The sequence below is a fragment of the Ursus arctos genome, unplaced genomic scaffold, assembly GCF_023065955.2.
Source record: "Ursus arctos isolate Adak ecotype North America unplaced genomic scaffold, UrsArc2.0 scaffold_12, whole genome shotgun sequence".
Taxonomy (NCBI): Eukaryota; Metazoa; Chordata; class Mammalia; order Carnivora; family Ursidae; genus Ursus; species Ursus arctos.
In genome coordinates this window covers 18,330,297-18,349,479 of record NW_026622786.1, presented here as the reverse complement: position 1 = coordinate 18,349,479, position 19,183 = coordinate 18,330,297, and the positions used below count along the sequence as shown (strand labels likewise).

General features: G+C 38.1%; 1 pseudogene; it reads right to left on the bottom strand.

The window, feature by feature from the left end:
• Positions 1-861: 861 nt before the first annotated feature.
• Positions 862-10,242, bottom strand: LOC113244889 (BRISC complex subunit Abraxas 2-like; annotated as a pseudogene).
• Between the last annotated feature and the right edge of the window lie 8,941 nt (positions 10,243-19,183).

The window sequence follows — 19,183 nt, the reverse complement described above, 5'->3', positions numbered from 1 at the left end:
TTTGTATATTTTTAAAAGCAGCCATTTTAAGTGCCAGTACATTTTAGGCTAGAAAGAAGTTAAAACAAAGCCCTCTCTTTCAAACTCTCCAAGTCACATCTGATAAGACAAGAGAAGGCAAATCTGATTTGTTCCAATCAGCTTTCTTATCAAAGAAATTTTTCTGGCAAAGATGAATTTGGCTCATCATAGAAAGAAGATCCCCTAGAGGCTGTTGTTAAACTCACTTCCTTTTGAAAAACAAATTTCAAGACATGATGGTGCAAAGGGTAAGGTTTTCATTTATAGACTAATTATAGAACATTCATAGACTACTTGTGCTTAGTATTTAATTTCTAATTTATTTTAAATAACAGGAATTATGTTCATAAATTTTACTTTGCCTAAATATATCAGTATATCCATGAATAGTACCAGAATTAGGACATTTTGATATTTTTTTCTAAAATTTTATCTATTTTAATTTTTCCCTTTTTTTGAGGGGGGGAGACACAGAGGTGGAAAGAGACAAGAAGACTCCCTGCTGAGTAGGAAGCTGGAGACAGGGGTCAATCCCAGGACCCTGAGATCATGACCTGAACTGAAATCAAGAGTTGTATGCACAACCAACTGAGCCATCCAGGCGCCCTGACAATTTGATATTCTCAATGATCCTCTGTTGAAACCTGCACATGGGGTCAAAAGGTGAGGACCCACAAATGCTAGGCTCCCACAAGTTCTATGCATAGGGATTCTCCTCTTTGGAGTCTAGGTTTCTGAGTAAGGAGCCTCACCCACAGATTAAATCCTCAATTTTTGTTTTCTCAACAAGTAATCAAGTAAAACAGTGCTAAATGGAGAGTTTCTTTTCTTTAGTGAAATCTAGGAGGTCTGAGTGTTCCTGGAGCCCCCATGGGGATGTACCATGGGCTGTCAATTCTTTGAATCTGAGTATTCCCTATTACAGAGTCTATGGGGGTCAATCAAATTTTCATAATCACTGATATCTGATGTCTCAACTCTGTCTCCTGCTGCTCTTTGGGAAGGAAGAAGGTCTTCCTTACTTCCAGGATACTTCAGTCTGGCTTTGGTGGAAGTAGAGTTCAAAGAGCCCATGATTTGAGGTCCAGGCATAAGGATACAACTTTCTATGGGAGAATGACTCAAAGTACTTTCTTGATTGTATGGGTGCAACCAAAAGAGAGAGAGAGAGAGAGAGAGAGAGAGAGAGAGAGGAGGATCAGAGGCATCTGTATCTCCCAGTGTGCTTCTACCTTCAGCTACACACCTACTTATCCCATCTGAGGACCCAACAAGGGTTCCAAATTTTCAGATAGCATCTGTCTACTTAGCGTCATCACCTGCTATGATCTTTTGTTCTATACATTTTCTCTCTGAGTGATTTGTCTTCTTAATATGTTCACTTCTGCCTGACAAGCTTCAACAACTATCTCCATCTTCCATATCTGCATACACTGGCTCGTGTGAAGTGTGTTATAACCTATAAATCACCCTGTTGTCTATCATCATCCCATCCTTGTCAAAGAAGTCAGTACCGTGTTCTTTAGTAACTTTGGCATAACCCTGGGCAGTATTTATGACCGAAGGCACTTTGCACTCACGCTAGCTAGTATTGCCAAGGTTGGGAAGAACAAAGGATTTCCAATTTGGTCTAAAGAAAAGGCATTTATTCTAAAGCATGAGTGGGAGTGTTAGCGACAGAGATGAAGCTGAAGGGAAAGAAGACAAGATCCCGCACACAGGGCATGCAGGGGAGCTGCTCATGGATAACCTGCTCTCTGCATGTTTCTACTGTATGTTTCACTGGAAGCTGTACCACCAACAAATTTATTTCTCCAATCTTTAAGGATCCCATCCAAACTCTGTTCATTAATTTTGCTTGCACAGTCATAAAAACTCAAACGTTTTGAACAAGGAGATGACGGGTTTCAATTGTTTGCGAAAATTTTGTGCTGTTGCTTTGTGAGTCACCGGTGCTAAAGGTTTCATGTTGTCTTATCTCCTCCAGCAAAAATCCTTCCTCGAATGATCCCTTACAAATAGCAGTCCCCAAATACAGTCGTGCTTAGGCTGGCACCTCCATGGAGAGGGTCAGTCATGTCCTGGCAAGAAAGGGCAGAGGGAGGGTGATGAGGCTCTGGTTGACCCAAGCCTGTGCTTGGGACTCCTGAGTCCACATGAAGTTGGATCCAGATCCACACTGACTCATTACAACAGTGTGGGGCCCCCAGTGGTCCCCATAGGTGTCTATATATGTAGATTTCTTTAAACATGTATTTATATACATCTTACATATTTATCAATTCCATTTAAGTTTCTTCCTCTTTTTATAGAGGTTTTAAACCACTTAAATCTATTCTTCTAATTGTTATTTAGATGTCATCTTCTGTAATTCTATTTTATGCTCTCATTTTATTATTGCTTAATAACAGAATAAATCATTTTATAATGTATCACAAGTTTTGAAATACAAGAACAGTCTTTTTCCATACATATCTTTGAAAAAAGAAAATGTGACCACTTTTATAGCTTCTCTTACCTTCTGACACTTATGTACTTTTATCTTGAAGGTAGAGTCCATTAATTTTCACTTTCCTTTTTTCCCTTTGTGTCCTGTTTTGTTCCAGCAGTTATACAGTTAAGATTTCTTCGTCCTAGCTTTCCTTTTGGTGTTCTGTATTCTAATTTATTTTTATTAGTCTTTTTCCTATCTTTATGATGTTATTTAATTAAATCCAAATATTTCTTCTTAAAAACAACAATCATGTTTAGTGCATAGTCCGTTATTGGTACAGAATTGTACCTGTGCTTTGAGATACCAGTGTTACCTCACCCTTGCATGTTCATCATTGACCCCAGGAGTCCTTTTGAGATGTCTTGGGACATATTGAGATATAACCTGCACAATACATATTTTTACAAGACTAAAGAAAGATCAATTTAGATAAAATAGAAACATGTACTGAGTGAACTCCGTGCTAGGAAAATTCAAAAAGACAAAAGACGTTGCTGAGTTCAGTGTGGAATTTCACCTCTTAAGATGCTGGATCACACCTGCTAGTGCTTTATGCAGGGAAAGGTATTTGGATAAGTTATTTAACCAGTATTTGTTTAATAGGTTGTTCTATTATATATTGATATTGAAAATTAAAGTTAAAAATTGTTAATGTCTTTTTGTAGTAGTTTACATTTATACATTTTACTTGGAACATAATAGGCCTTTTGGATTTCTCTCAAGTCTCAAACTTGGGAATTTAGTAACTTTAGTTCTAGAATTTTTTCTTTTTTACCATTTATATTTATTATTCTTGCTTATGTATAGTCATCTCTCTTTATTCTGGGTTCTTCTCTGTTGACTCCTATTACTCACATAGTATATTCTCATTCTCCATCTTTTCTTGAGATTATTTAAATACACTTTTAAAATTATTCCAGCGTGCCTTCTATTTCATTATCTGATTTTCTTCAGAGACAGTTCTACCATTCTACATTAAATGTTTCCAATGCTGATTTTATATTTTATATCTTAGAAATCACTTTAGTCTTTTCTGGGTTCATTGATAAGACCCGGTTTCAGTTTGCTAAGTGTTGGTATGAGTTGTTATTATAAAAGTTTCTAGGAATTCATGTGAAAGTTTCTCTTTAGGAGTTTGTATTACCTTTGGTATTTTTGAAATTTCTCCTTTTTGTTTGCCGCTTCAGAATATTTTGTTTGTTTCTTTATTTTAAATTGAGAACAGGTTTTCTTTAAACCAATACACTCTACTAATTAGCCTGCTTACTTCTGGGAAACAGAACTTGAAACAGACTTAAAAGCCCCAATGTTTGGAATGGGGAAGTAGACCAACTTAAGAAGTTTCCTTTACTTGCTTTCAAAACTCAAATGTTTGCAAAACACATTCCTGAATTTTTTAAAAAATTAAAATGCAATTCTTGATTTCTTGTTGGCAATTCTAAAGCCCAAGAAGAGCATTAAGAAATGAATAGAAATGTACGTATATGTGTTCTTACTGGAAGCTGTATGTTAAAATGTACCGAGGAGCACACTCATAGCCCCAGGCTAGTAAACAAGACAAGCAAACAAAAACAAATTTTCAGCAACAGTAGAATGAATAAATAAATTGTAGTATGCCCATAAAATGGGATATTCAATAGCAGTGCTACTAAATGTACCGCTAATAATTCATGCACCCACATACATAATATTGAGCAAAAAATGTCCAGATGCACAAAACTAAAACTCCTCTGTGGTGATGAGAGATGGCGTGGTGTCACCTTTGGGAGAAAAGCTATGACTGGGAGGGAACACGAAGGCCACTATTTGGGAACTGGTAATATCCTACTTCTAGCTCTGGAAAAGGGTTATATGAATACGTTCTCTTTGTGAAAAGTTATTGAGAAATATATTGTGATTTCTGCATTTCTTTGTATGCATGTTATACTCAATAGTTTATTTTAAAAATGAGTGGGATGCCACTCATTATCTGTATTTACCACTAGTTATCAGTAGCTAATTATCTGCATCATCTGTAATGAATAGGTTATCTAATGATAACATATATCACATGCCCTAGAACAAGAATAAGTGTTGTGCCTTAAAGATAGGTTGAGAAAATTTTGAGGAGGAATCAGAAATGGCTTCATAAAGGAATGGATGGTGTAGAAGATTGATGGGTGCATAGAGAGGCAAAGCGTGATGAGATTAGTTAAGACACTATTGCAATACTTTAATATCACATCTTAGTATTAAAGGGCTGAGCATTGTGCCATGAGCAGTTAGGTGATTCATAAATATCTGCAAAATGTGAACAATATTGGGCCGAATCTTACCTTTGACAATAAATTGAGTTACCACATGGGGAAAAGAAAGTACAAGCTTTTCTTATGAATTATACTAATTATCTTCTGGGGAAATTCTGGATATAGGCCTAGGTTTGGGGGATTTTGATTCTTATTAAATAAAAATACACGGGGCTAAATGTTGTTTATATAGTCATTAGCATGTTGGAAATGCGGAAAATGAGAAGCATCACGAAATTGACAAAACACGTGTAAATTGCATGTTGTGCAGATTTCCAGTTCAATGAACTACTAGTTGATTTATCTTTGCATTTGTGTATTTTGATAAAAAGTACAGTGACATTTTAGACAGGCAGATGTAAGAAAATATGAGAAGAAAAATTATATGTACCAAGTCTAAGGTGACCTCTCTACAATGGTCTAAATCTATCCACTTATCCACTGAAACAGCACTTGCGACAGAGGGTCTAATTTCACTTTCAGCAGCATTACTCAAAGAACAAACAGAAAAGCCTAGCTAGTCCACTAAATGTGGACTTCATCAATCAGCTAGCAAACACAACCATGTCTAAACCAAGTCAATGATGATTTCTATCGGGTCGGAAAGCAGAAAATCAAATATAAAGCGGCTCTGGATTTCAAGAGGAGCGAGTTATCTGAGGCCAACTTTCCATAAGTATTCTTTCTCCCTGCAAGAGATATTATCGGTTACCACAGGGTAGACAACGCTGTCCTCTTCAAAGGAATTTGGAAAATGATGTCACTTACAACAGATAAACTGTGAAATGCAAATGAGGGAGGGAGCAGATGTAGTAGCAAAAAAAGAAAAGTATCATTAAAAAAAGAACTTCAAAATTAATTCTTACCTCATGTAGCTACGACAAACGAGAAGCCATGGAGGGGAGATAAAGAAGGAGACCAGTGGGCTGAGACTGGATACAGGGAGACAGTCACGTCAGCAGAAAGCCATGCCCCCTGTGCCATTCCCACTCCTTCTTCATACTTCCCAGCTTTGGCACCCTACGCAAATATGCACCTGCCTCGCATATTTCCATAGATTTCCTCCACTCTCCAAAGAGGCTTGGAGAACTCCCCGAAGAGAAATGGCGGCGGTGGTGGTGGTGGTGGTGGCGGGGGGACTAGGCCGGGGGGGGGGGGGGTCCTCTGTTCACTTGTTCACAGTGGGCAACCTGGTTAAATAAATTTGTTTTATTGTAATCTCGGTTGCAAGTCAACAAAAGTAAATGAGGTGGATATGAAAAAATGGAACGGATCGATGTGGGAAAGAAAGGTCATGCATATTTAGTGAAAATTTTCTAGCCTTACTATATTTGCATCCCGCCACAAAATTAGTTTCTAGATTCTCAAGTCAAAACTGTGCCGAATCACCAGCATTCTATAAACCAGAACAAATCTCTCTTTGGTAGCATCAGTCACCCAGCTACGTCATTCAGATCAGCCTGAAGGCCATGGAGCTTCAGTTTGTAGCACACAGCACAATTCTTACCCAGACAAAGCAGAGACTTTTAGGGCAGAAGCCCTCCAGGGAAGGAAATACAGTAATATGTTTTTGTTTCATTTTGTTTTGTTGGAGTGGTTCATTCCTGGGCTCTTGTACTCAGCTGTTTTTAAAAAACAAAGCAAAAACAAAAAGACACCACATGACCAGAGACTGAGGGAATAAGAAAGAGAAATGCTCACATTGTTTTTTGTTTTGGGTGGGGGGATCTATCTTATATCTATCCCCAGTACCTAAAACAGATGCAGGGAGCTAGTGCTCAGTATACATGGTCCGGGAGGCAATGCATCTAGCCTTGTTCGGTATGCATTTGCTGTATGACCTTAGGCAAGTCATTTCCCTCTCTCAACTTCAGTGTACCCTTTGTAAAGTGTGGTTAGTAATAATACCCCTTCCTGGGATTGTTTCAAGAATGTAATTAGATAATGCCTATGAAAGCACTTCATGAACTCTAAAGTGCTCTGCAAATATGAGGGATAAAAGATTGGAAAGCTGCCTCTGGGTGCCTCCTTCTCAAATATGCCCAGATATTAACATTTTAGTGGTGAAAAAGGAGCGCTAATATTTCTCATTGGCACTTTTCTACTGCAGAAGGAAGTAATCTAAGTAGAAGGAATATATTTTTCCTTGAGACTCAATAAAGCTATTTTCATTTTAATTGGAAAATTGTGGCACATAAACATTTTTATTTTCCCTGAATTGGCCCTTTTGGGGAAAAAAATTAAAAGTTGCTCACCACTTGTCTAATGGAAAAATCTGAAAGACTGTCCTGGTCTTGCCATCACCTCTGTCTGTGCGACCTTGCACAAGCTACTGCTCTTCCCATCAATCAGCTCTGTACAACAAATATTTATATAGCCCCGAACAGACGCCAAGTTCAGTGCTAAGCTCAGCCTGAGGAACAAAGAAAAGAGCAAAAGACATAGCCCTTCACACCTAAGAAGTTTACAATTGGACAATTTGTTTTATCTCCCGAACGGAAGCGGTAATCACCGTGTTATCCACCTGCCAGGCTTGTTACGAGGATGAAAAGCTAGTACAGGAGAGTGCTTGGCACAATTGAAAAGTAGTGCATACACGCAAAGTGGTATTACTACCAGATAGAAAACCGCCGGCAGCATCGAGATGGTTAAAGAATACTTAGCAGAGAAAGGTGGAAAAAGGATTAATATTTATAGAGCTTCTACTCCATATACACAGAGATCTACATGTATTATTTCATCCATACAGCACAGGTTAGGTGGATATTAATTGCCGCTTTTGACCAACGGGGAAACTGAGACTTCTACCAGGTAAAAGCACGCAGCTAACGAAGCAGACCCACTGCAAAGACTCTACAGAAATTGTTGATGTAAACTGAGTTGCTTCAGAAACCCACACAGATTTGCACCAGGGAAAGAAGTCGTCCAAACCTCACAGGCAGCATAATCAGCTGTAGAAATGGCTAAAAACATATTTTTTCAACTTATATTTTTAAAAGGCATTTGAAGGAAAGGAACAAATTGAACTAAATTAATATGGCAGCATAAAAGAATCAAAAAACGTATCATTATCCTTTCTTAACCCCCTAAACATTACTCAGGTCTAGAATAATTTTTATTTAAAAGCAAAACAAATACTCTTTCCTGAATCCTTGAGTACTTGGAATGGATGGCAAACTGCACATTTCAGTACTCACATCATTAAAAGAATCATTTAGAGGGGGCTTCTTAAAATCAAAATTTCTGTAGTGCTTTCTATATGGATTAGCGTACCGAGCAAAATACAAAAGGTAGCTTAATGCCCAGATATATTAAAATCAAGAGCTTAACTTCTAATATCCTCTCTCCAATCAGGTATGGATTTACAAAACATTTTACTATGGTTGTTATTTTCCTTAGCTAAGACTCACAACTAAATCCACCAGCCTGAAAGATTGTTGAGTTATATTGGTATGATTTTCAAAATTTATTTCCAACCTATATAGCAGAATGAGATAAACTCTAGGGGTATGCAAAAGCTGGAAACTGCTTAGAAGCAGCTAACAGGAACACATATAAATCAAGCAGCCTGGAATTATAAATATGTAATGACTAGAAAAAAAATGTTAAATGATTGGATCTCTTGCTGACCTAAATGGCTATGAATTAACACTTCTCCCTCACAGCGGGAAGAGAACTACTAATATTTATCTAACATCTACTAAATGTTAGACCCTGTGGTACATGCTTTTTATACGTATGTCATTTACCTCCCACAAAAACCCTGTGAAGCAAGTTATGTTGTCTTTATGTTTTAGCCAGATGAAAATTCCAGATGATATAATTGAGATTTAGAATTCAAATAATGGTCCAAAAGCACACAACTAATAAATAGCACCAAGATTCATTTCGGAGTCTCTCTCTTCACATGTCGATGTCCTAAGTCCCTCTTGCATGTTAAGTACCTGAGAAGATCACGTCTCTTCTCTGTGTGCCATTCGCAAATACAGAAGCCTCGAAAGCCCAGTAGAGACTCATTCATTCATTTAACAAATAATTATGAAGCACATGCCTTCTGCTAGGTCCCGGGGTGAACGAAACCTTACATGGGCTTTGTTCTCATGGAGTTGATTTAGTCGGAATTATTCTTCATTTTGAACCAGAGGCATCTCAAAAATAACCCAGAACTGAAAAGAAACTAGACTCTATATAGTGAACCAGATATATGTAGTCTGTCACCCACTGTCTGGTGACTCAGGCTAAATAGGAAGCACACGGAGCCCGGTTGTGTCATCTACGAAACACGGATACTAAAAACTGTACTATTTACTTTACGGTGGCATTATGAGGAATAAACCATATAATGCATATGAAACTACCATGAGCATTTATACACACACACACACACACACACACACATACACACACACGAATGTATAAGGATTAGCATTCTGTTTACTAAGGAAAAGTAATACGTCTTTAGCATATAAGAAAAGCAATTATGTGACACGCTGGCAAGTTTTTACAAGATTGCAAAGACTTGAGGCTTCTGCTCATGGAGACAAGCAGAGGGTTAAAGCAGGGGTAGTTTGCAGCAAAACATGGGACTGGAGAAATGAACAAGGGGGAGAAGCAGCAGACATAAATACGTTTGGAGAGGTATTAAGGAATGTGGAATTTTTCCTTGCGGTAAAGCAACTGATACTGAGAGGCTCTGATTCTGCGTTTAATTTTGGCTTCGGGGCAGGCAAGGAGGGTCACAATCAGACCTGCCTTTAAGAGACACCCCACTGCTTTCTGGGTGGGCAGTGAGCTGGCAAGGTAAAGCAGGACGCTGATTAGGACGACGTTGAAACCTCTCACGTAGCGCTCTTGCTGAGTTACCAAGACCGATGACTGAAAGTAAATGAGTGCTATAGATATAAAACCATGAGCAGAGTAAACAGTTTGCCAAAGAAATGAAACACTAATTGAAAAGCCAGGAGAGTACTGAGCAAAGTGAGGAGGGGCCCAGAGGTGATTAAAGTTGTATCCTCCGGCTAGGTGTATAGGTTCCAGATTTGACTGGAATAAGCTACCCCTACCCACCCCCCAAGGCCTCCCAATTACCCTTTGTGTTCAGACTGGGGGGAAAGCGCGATTGCTGCCCTTTGGGTAAGTGAAACACATGCACCATCTGTGGGACGGTCAAGGCTAACTGGATGCAACATTTGCTTAGTGGGGCAGGGGTCTTAGCTGCCTGAGAATTCATTAATGACTTCCAGCCCTGTTTCTGTCATCACATCCACGCTACTCAGAGCAGCTCCTCTCTGCACACAGTGCTGCTGTAGGGCGAGGTACTTCTGGCTCCCACAGGAAAATAGATTTATTCATTTTTGTGGTATCATCATATTAAACAGCTGGTCACTGCTTCTCACTGTCTCACTTCTCATACGCTTCTGCTTTGTCAGCCGTAAGTCCCATGGTTAAACACTGTGAAAACCAGAGGAAACGTTATAAAAGCAGCTACGTGGATGAACAAAACATTATAACCCTCTGCATATAAGTGAAAAATCCAACAATTCACTTTTCTGCCCTTTTCCAAAATAAATTCTAAAAAAAATGTTCTGATATAAAGCCTCATATTTGAATGATCTTCATAGTTATGATGACCATCTGTCTGATTTAATTCGTGATTTTAAAAGGTGTATATATTACTTGGGAGATCAGTTATGCAACTGGAACGTGGAAGTTAAAGAAACACTCCAAAATTCACAGATCGATTTAAAAACTGTTGGTACTTAAAGGCAGGTCACCCGACTCCAGGGTATATTGCCAACTCCTAGACTAGGTGTAAAGGCAGGCTCTGGTTAGCTGAACTGGCCACGTGATGAAACCATACAGTAGGTCTAAGGCAATCTTTGTTCAAAGTCAAAATACCATATGTAAGTCTTCCCACTATTACCTTTGTATCATCTGTGGACTTTTTTTTGATATTGGGTTGGTAACAATAATATAGTCATAATAAAAACAATAATAATTGAGCAGCTGTGGCATAATGGTTAATAGTAAAATGGCAGCAACAATAGTAGCAAGGTGATCAACCGGGCAGGCTCTGGGTGACACGGTCTAGGTTCAGTGCATTGGCTCCAACAATCTTCAACTATATGTATGAGCTTAGGCAACTTAGCTTCTCTGTTCTTCTCCTTTTTTTTTTTCAACTCTACCCTTCAGGTGTAAGAAAAAAATAGGCATGGGGGATCATAACAATACCATCTAACAGAAATTTATTATAAGCATTAAAAGAAGTAATCCGTATTAAGGATCTGACACATGGTAAACATTCAGTAAGTGTTACCCACAGTCATTATTTTAAAAACATATGTATGTATCTATATTATTATATTGTTAAAATATTATTAGTATTATTATTGTAATTATTGCTATTATTATCATTATTGTAACTGCTTTCTGGTTCCCAACAGTCCCATGAGATAGGTAGTGAATAAAGCTCTATAATTATTCAGCTATTAAGGAACTGAGTCAGAATTTGAAACAGAAATGCCCAATACCGAAGTCCATAAAGCCTCAGTTATTGGTTTCCTATTACTCCTATAACAAATTACCACAAACTTAGCAGCTTAAACAACACAGATTTATTATAATACAGTCTTGTAGACCGGAAGTCTAGCATGATCTCACAGGGCTAACAAAGTTTAGCCAGCTGTGTCATGTGCCTTTCTGTCTGTGGGGGAAAATCCATTTCTTTGCTCATTCAGGTTCTTAGCAGAATACAGTTCCTTGTGCTTGTCAGACTGAGGTCCCCATTTCCTTGCTGGCTGTCAGCTGAGGACAATTTCCAACTTCTAAAGGCCAGTCATTCTTTGTTGCAAGGCTTTCTTCTTTCATGGGCAATTTGAGCAAAAGAGGGTCAAATATCTCTCATGCCTCGAATGTCTCCTGCCTATTCGAACATTACATTTCTCTGACTCATCTGCCTTCCTCTTTCATTTTTAAGGACCCATATGATTATGTTGGGTCCGTGCAGATAATCCAAGGTAGTCTTCCGATCCTAAGGTCCATGACCTTAATTCCATCTTCCAAGTTGTTTTTGCCATGCAGTCTATAACATATTCATGTGCTCCAGAGCTGAGGGCAAGGGCATCTTTTGTGGACCATCATTCTGCCCATCATACTGTGGCACGTTGGGGCGCCTGGGTGGCTCAGTCGGTAAGCATTTGCCTTCAGCTCAGGTCATGATCCCAGGGTCCTGGGATGGAGTGCCATGTCAGGCTCTCTGCTCAGCAAGAAGTCTGCTTCTCCCTCTCCCCCTGCTAGTACTCTCTCTTGAATAAATAAGTAAAATAAAATAAAAATAATGTGGCACCTCTGATTTGTGCTGGGGACCAGTTGGAGTCCGAGTAGTGACAGAAGAGGAGAATGAACTTTATAAGCAAGAATGTACAATTAATCAAACCTCCTAAAGGCAGCTCTGATTGCGTACTAAACCTGTGGCCAGTGGTGAAAGCAAGAGTGTGGGTTCAAGGGGTCAGTTTTGTGAGAAACGGAGCAACGTACAGATTTATTAAAGCGGTAAATAGGGGAAAGTGAAAAAAGCTGAAAGTAACAATGGGCAAGTATTAACTTGACAGTGCTGAGTTCTTAGTTTAGAAGAAAGGGGGGAATTATATTTAAAAAGGGGTAAGTAGAGCCGAGCAAATGAAATGCGTGCATAAAAATATGTGACAAGGGATTGATCCCACAAATTTATTAATATCTCTTACAAATTGGTAAGAAGATGAAAAGTTCAAGACATATGGACAAAGGAAACTAGCAAACAGGCAATTTGTAATTGAAGAACCATCAGCGCTCAATGATACATGCAAGCACTTAATTTCATATATATATATATATATATAAATAATTCAAATACCAAACTTAGGCAAAGATTAAAATTTACCTAAAAAGAACATTTTCCTGGAGATACAACTTCTTTTTTTTTTTTTTTTTTTTTAAGATTTTATTTATTTATTCGACAGAGAGAGAGACAGCCAGCGAGAGAGGGAACACAAGCAGGGGGAGTGGAAGAGGAAGAAGCAGGCTCGTAGCGGAGGAGCCTGATGTGGGGCTCGATCCCAGAATGCCGGGATCACGCCCTGAGCCGAAGGCAGATGCTTAACCGCTGTGCCACCCAGGCGCCCCTGGAGATACAACTTCTAAACAATTATCTCAAGGAAACAAGCAGAAACATGTACAAAAATTACGTATAAAACTATTCATCAGAGTATTATGTACGTATAGTAGAGAAAAAATGAAAAGGTCATATGTAACTAAAACTATTCTCTGTGTTTGCAATGAATGCCTTATGTAATCATTGTTTAATGTTTGTAGCCAAACATGTGAACATGTTTTGGTATTGGAAATAAATGAAAAATCTATTCAAAATATTTTGAAAAAAAAAACCAAAAAATCAAGCTATAGAGATTTCCCTAAGAACAGAGATTTGAAAAGTAATTTGAGAAAGACATTCAAGTGATAGTGAAGCCAGCAGAAAGCTGCTTTAAAACCTTTTGGAAGAACTCAAGGTGCAAATATAGAACTATTTGGAAAGAGTAAACGAGGATAAAGGCTAAAACACAAATTCGAAGCAAGCTTATAAATGCATCTGGTTTCATGAAGATTAGGGCAAACATGAAATTTAGAAAGATACTATCATGAATTGAGTTAGATTTAGTCATTAGTTTTCATTTAATGATTCAGAATTAACTGTGATTTCTCATTTAATGGATAAGATTTATGGTACTATACAAGATTGAAAATATTAGTAATTAATAGAAAAGGCTTGGTAAAGACATATGATCACTCATTCAAAGACAATTCAATATTGGAAATGAGGCGTGATTATTTTACATCCGGCAGAAATTTATAACGCTAAATTGATAGTAACATTTAACTATAGGAAGAGAATGTAAATTTCACTCAGAGTTCACACAATGAGTAATGAATAATCAACCGAGGAATAATTGCAGTCATAAAACATCATTATTCATACACTTTACCTCTCAGGGCATCTTTGCACCATACTTGAATATGGAGAGACTTGCATAGAGATGGAGAAATGGTCACTAATAGTCAACACCAAAAAGACACAAGATCATAAATGCTCGGGTAACAAAATGCAAAAGATATAAGATACAAAAATTAAAGAACATACATTTCCCTAATTTCAAGATATTGACCTCAAAAGTATGGGGCTACAGTTTTTAGAGAGATTAAACATGAAGGCATTTTCCACGTGTGGAAACACAGGCATTTTGGTTTTCCTCCAAAGAATGATTCATTTTCTCCATTATGTCCTTTCTAAAAATCCACTCTTTAGCCAAACCTTACAATTCTGTCCAAAACATTATTTCCAGTAATCTAGTCTTTCAATATTTCTTACATGCTACAACATTATATGCTGTGTGTGAATCCCCATATCCCATGCCAAATTTTATGTTTTGCAACTCTTGAAGCAAGAGTTCTACTGTCCTATGGAAGTAATTCACTATTGAAAAGAAGAAGTTGATTAAAAAATCTTTGAAATGTCTTAATAAGCATTACCTTTCTCCTTGAAGTCATGTTCAAGGGATATCAAGATCGCTACCTGTATCTGCCCTCAGTCAGGGGCTGTGTGATGATGCTTAGGGAAGTCCAATGGAAGGAAAAGACAGGGATCCCCCCAAGTCCAGGAACATGACCATTTGATTATTTGGGATTTTCTGAAGAGATATAATAAGACTGTTTCTTAATCAATATTTAATTATAAGCTAGAGAGTTCATGGGGGTCACCTAAAAGGAAAATCTTTGTTAGGAGGCTCAAGGGGCTCCCCAATTAAAGTCCTACAGTAAGTTGAGGTCTGGTCTAGCATCATCATGAAATATGTATACTACTAGAGAAGTGACAATCACACACATATGAAAATACATTTTTTAAACTACATTTAAGCCACAGGGATGAGAAGAAGGAAGAGATGACTGTTTAAAAGACTAAGAATGTTAATAGATTCCTATCCACTCTTCAGCTTCACCAGTTAAAACATTAGCACTCTTCCCTGTCGGCTTGTTGTAGTGGGGCCATTCACACTCAGCCTGCAAAGACTTCAGGGCTGGGAGATTTGTCATGTTTTCTGCATATTCCAAAGGGTTACGTACTGCTAGGAGACAGCACTAATAATAAAGCATGGTCTCATGAATTCACACTAATAACTAGAAAACCGATACAAATTGCAGAATTGGAGAGATTAACGAGAATGCAGAGACATACAATAAGCAAATCAGCCCTACTTCATCAAGCAAATGTTCTTTGCTGTACAATAGCAAAGATAATTGAAGACTGTACTGGAAGGGAGCCTACCCATCTAATAAGTACTTGGCTGTAATTCACTTGCCAATCAGAAACTGAGACATGACAAGTTCTGAAGCAGATAATGCCTGATTTGAGCAGGGGCCTTATTGTTTATTGATTTCAAATTTGGCTTAGAGGGTTACATTAGAGTTAAAAAAAAAAAAAGATTCTGAGGGAGGGACCAAGCAGCCACGGTGAATTTAAGTTAAGTTCTATCGTGTTCTAGCTTAAAGTTCTACCAGAATAAAATTCATTTTGCTGGCTTCTCTATAATCAAGACATTACTTTTTTATGTAACAAAAAGGGAATGCAAATTAAAGCAATCAAACTGCTGCAGTTTCCCACTCATGGAATAGGCTGCCAACGTTTTCTAATAATGGAATCTTACTAGCCGTGTACCCTTAAGCTAGTTTCTCTAAACTTAAGTACACTTTGCTGTGAAACATGAATAGCAGTGCCCACCTTGCAGGGTTGCTGTGAGGATTAGTTGAGATGCATTGTTAATTTATTCAGTACCAAATGAAGATTGGACACGTAGGATCAGTGATACCTCCCAGCATTGTTTTGCCTGAGTCTACATGAATGAGAAACTTTATTTTTGGTTGCAAGAGGAAGGAAAAGAATGGTGCCTGGTGACTAGAGGCAGAAGATATTCAAGTTGAGGAAAGAGAAGATAAAGTCTATTTTCCAGCCACTTCAAGGTCTAAAAAAGAGGTGCAAGACAGAAGATGAGGGATAGCTTTGACAAAAGATAGTGAGAGACTAAGCATGCAGTCAGCCATACTTCAGGGCTCAGGGAGCAAAGTTAGAAAGAGCAAAATTCTTCCCATCTTTCCATCATCCAAAATGGCAGCTTCAATCCATTGAAGCAGAGCAGACAAGAATCATCAGCAGGACCAGCTATGCCTGGCAGAGAGCAAAAATTTCAAGACCACTGAAGCAATGGCCATGGTGAAATACCTCTCTCAAAACATTTTTAAGCAATACATGTCCAATAGAATGCTAGCACAAAAGAGAACTTGGGTAGACTTTTCTTGAGCACATGAGAAACACCTCTTAGAAATTCCAGAGGGAAATGGGAGGGTTTGGCCAAGAAGTGGAGAGGGCTGCTGGAAAGAGCTCAGGAGACACTGAAATCTGGAGCTTAATGTAATTTGTACCTGCAGCTAATAGCACCTGGGTCCTTAAGTCACATGGTCTACATATTTTTGTTTTAGCTTTTTTACCCCAACTAAAAACAAACTCCTGGAGGACAGATGCATAACCTCAAATGTTTTCTATTTCCCACATTACCCAGCATTATGCTGGGCACCGGGGAGCTGTTTAATACATTCTTAGTGACTTTCATAGTGCATAGGCCAGAGAAATTGATCGATAAATAAATAAGTAGAGAGGATACTTTAGAAAAAATTGACAAACAGAACATAAATAAATCACCAAGAACAGATGGCATCCAACCAAATGTTTCTAAAGCAGTCAGAGGACACTGGAATTGCTGGCTAAAATGTTTAATGTTTCATTAGAATTGGACATTGCGCCAAACTATTGGCACTTTGCCATCTCGTTTTTAAAAAAGACTTGGAAAGTGACCTTGGAATTGGTTTGCTGCGATTGAGTTGAATATTAGTAAATTATGTGATAAATATTAGTAATGAAATAAGTAGTTTTAAGTTGTTTTTAGAAGGGCAAAATGAGCCAAAAATGGAATTAAATTTAACTAAGTGGTATTTATATTTTGAAGAACAGAGGACAAAGGGGAACCAATGGGAATAATTTATTTCAACATTTAGAAAGTCTTGGGAAGCTTCCAGACCAACATATTCACCGAAAGATTAGAAGAAAATGCTTACTCACTCATGAAGAGAAAACTGACTTTGGTAGAGCTAACAAAGGTAGGCTATATTGTTTTTCTTTATCTGTATGGTAGCAGCGTCGTAGTACGTGGGGGAGAGTGACGGGACAAATATATTTAATATCTCCATAACTGATTAAGAGAGAGAGCAAACAATTTTAAAGAATGAGTGAGCTTTCGTCAAATAGAGAAGGAAGAGGACACAACGTATATACAGGACACAAGGACCTAATGCCTGCTGCGTTGTATCAGGGAACAGCCTCGGCTCCCCTGAGGAAGAAATGGCAGACGTGGAGTCTGGGCCAGGTCACGTAAGCCTTCCCTTAGAAGGATGACTCTATCCTTTAGGGAACAGGGAAGTACAGTATTTCAAGCACAGAGGGAAGGTGACACCATTAAACTTGTTTTTAAGAAAATAATTTTGGAAAGAGAATTTGATGGCAAGTCCGAGGAGACAAAGAGGTAGACAAAGATTAGCAATAATTAGGAAGTAACAAGTGACAGTTTTTTTGTGAGTTTTCAGGGGGTGAGAAGGAGGAGTCGAAGAATCTGATGTGTTGGAGCTTGAGAGATGGAGGCAGTAGATAGACAGATTATACAGGAAGCGAGGAGGTAGAGCAAAGTATAAAGAGTTTGGCACGGGTCGCATTTAGTTGAAGAGAGAAATGTTCAATTGGTAGAAATATAGGTTAATAAAAAATTAAGTATGTAGAGACACGTACCTATACGAGGGATAGTAAAGATCTCAAGGATGTCGATTTTACACCCGTGTTTTGGGATACTTCTTATATACCACAGCATTGAGAACTTCCTTTCCAATCTCATTTTGTTACTTCTAAGGCAGGACATTATTATTTTCCCTCTGGGTTATTTGGATAATCCTTTTACTATTTCCTCTGCTTTCCAGTTCTGTTTGTCCTTGAAATCATTTGCATTCTGTAGATCAGAACACAAGTTCCCCACATGGAGGAAACACTATCTACTATCCCCCTTTGGGACATTTATGTAGAATATTAACAGGCTCTGATGGCCCTGGAGGCCCTGCGGCTTGGAAATATGCTTAGCTGTGTTTAACTCAGCATTTCCCAACTTTATTTGATAATGAACATTCTTTTTTTTTTAATTGATTTTTATTTTTCCAGGTAAGATTTTGAATTCCCAAGAAACTACCTTTGGGCTTTAGTCTTCTGGAGTACAATAAAAATGCCACTTTATTTCTATCACACTTGGACTAAAAGGACAATTTTCTGGTTTCCTATTTCTTATAGAATCAAGGCCAAATGCACATGTTTTTCACTCCAACCCTCCCAGAATGTAACACAAATGTGCCTTTTAAATCTAATCTCGGTCCTTTAGGAAGCTTACCCAGCTCTTCCCCTGGAAATGTGGCATCTAGAGAGTCTACTTTGATACAGCTGATTATTAATACCAAAGACATTCCACCAAGTCCGTTTTACTGAGTGTTTTTGATGTAGGTATTTTGAAATAAACAAGGGAATAACCAAACGTTCACCTATTTCAATTCTGGAAAACACATATTTTGACCTCCTCCCTCAGCTTCATTCCATCTATAAGCTCTACCACTTCTTCATCAACCCAAGAGAATGAAACAGCACGAAGGCCAGGGATGTGTGAGGCAAGAAACGGGCTGAAGAATGAATTGGTTTGTGAGACATGTCCAGCAGACAAATCACACAGAATCAGGAGTCCCGTCACCACTCTTGTTTTTCTCAGGGAAGACCATGAATCAACATAAGCTAAATGTTTCTCCATATTCAATGGAATATGTTGGAATATGGAAATGTTTCTCCAATTCAAAATGTTCCATCTCCATATTAACATATACCTTGTATGGCCTGACTCTTGGTCTTTGATTTCTCACTTAGAAACATCACTTGCAAATGGGAATAGATAGACCAAATAGCTTAATAATGGAAATGTTTTTCCTCTTTATACCTATGTGAAATTGCTTTTGATAAACCCCCTAATTTGGCCAATGCTATTTCATTGAGAATATTTATCTGAAAATGTGGCACTATGGGGAAACATGGCAGAGAGTTGGGTCCTAGCACAATTACTTATCTCAGCAACGGATCTCACGAAAAATTCTCCATGATATTTCTACTACTTCCCTTAATCATCAATGGCATATATACATTGTATTTGATTTTGTTCAATATTTTCTA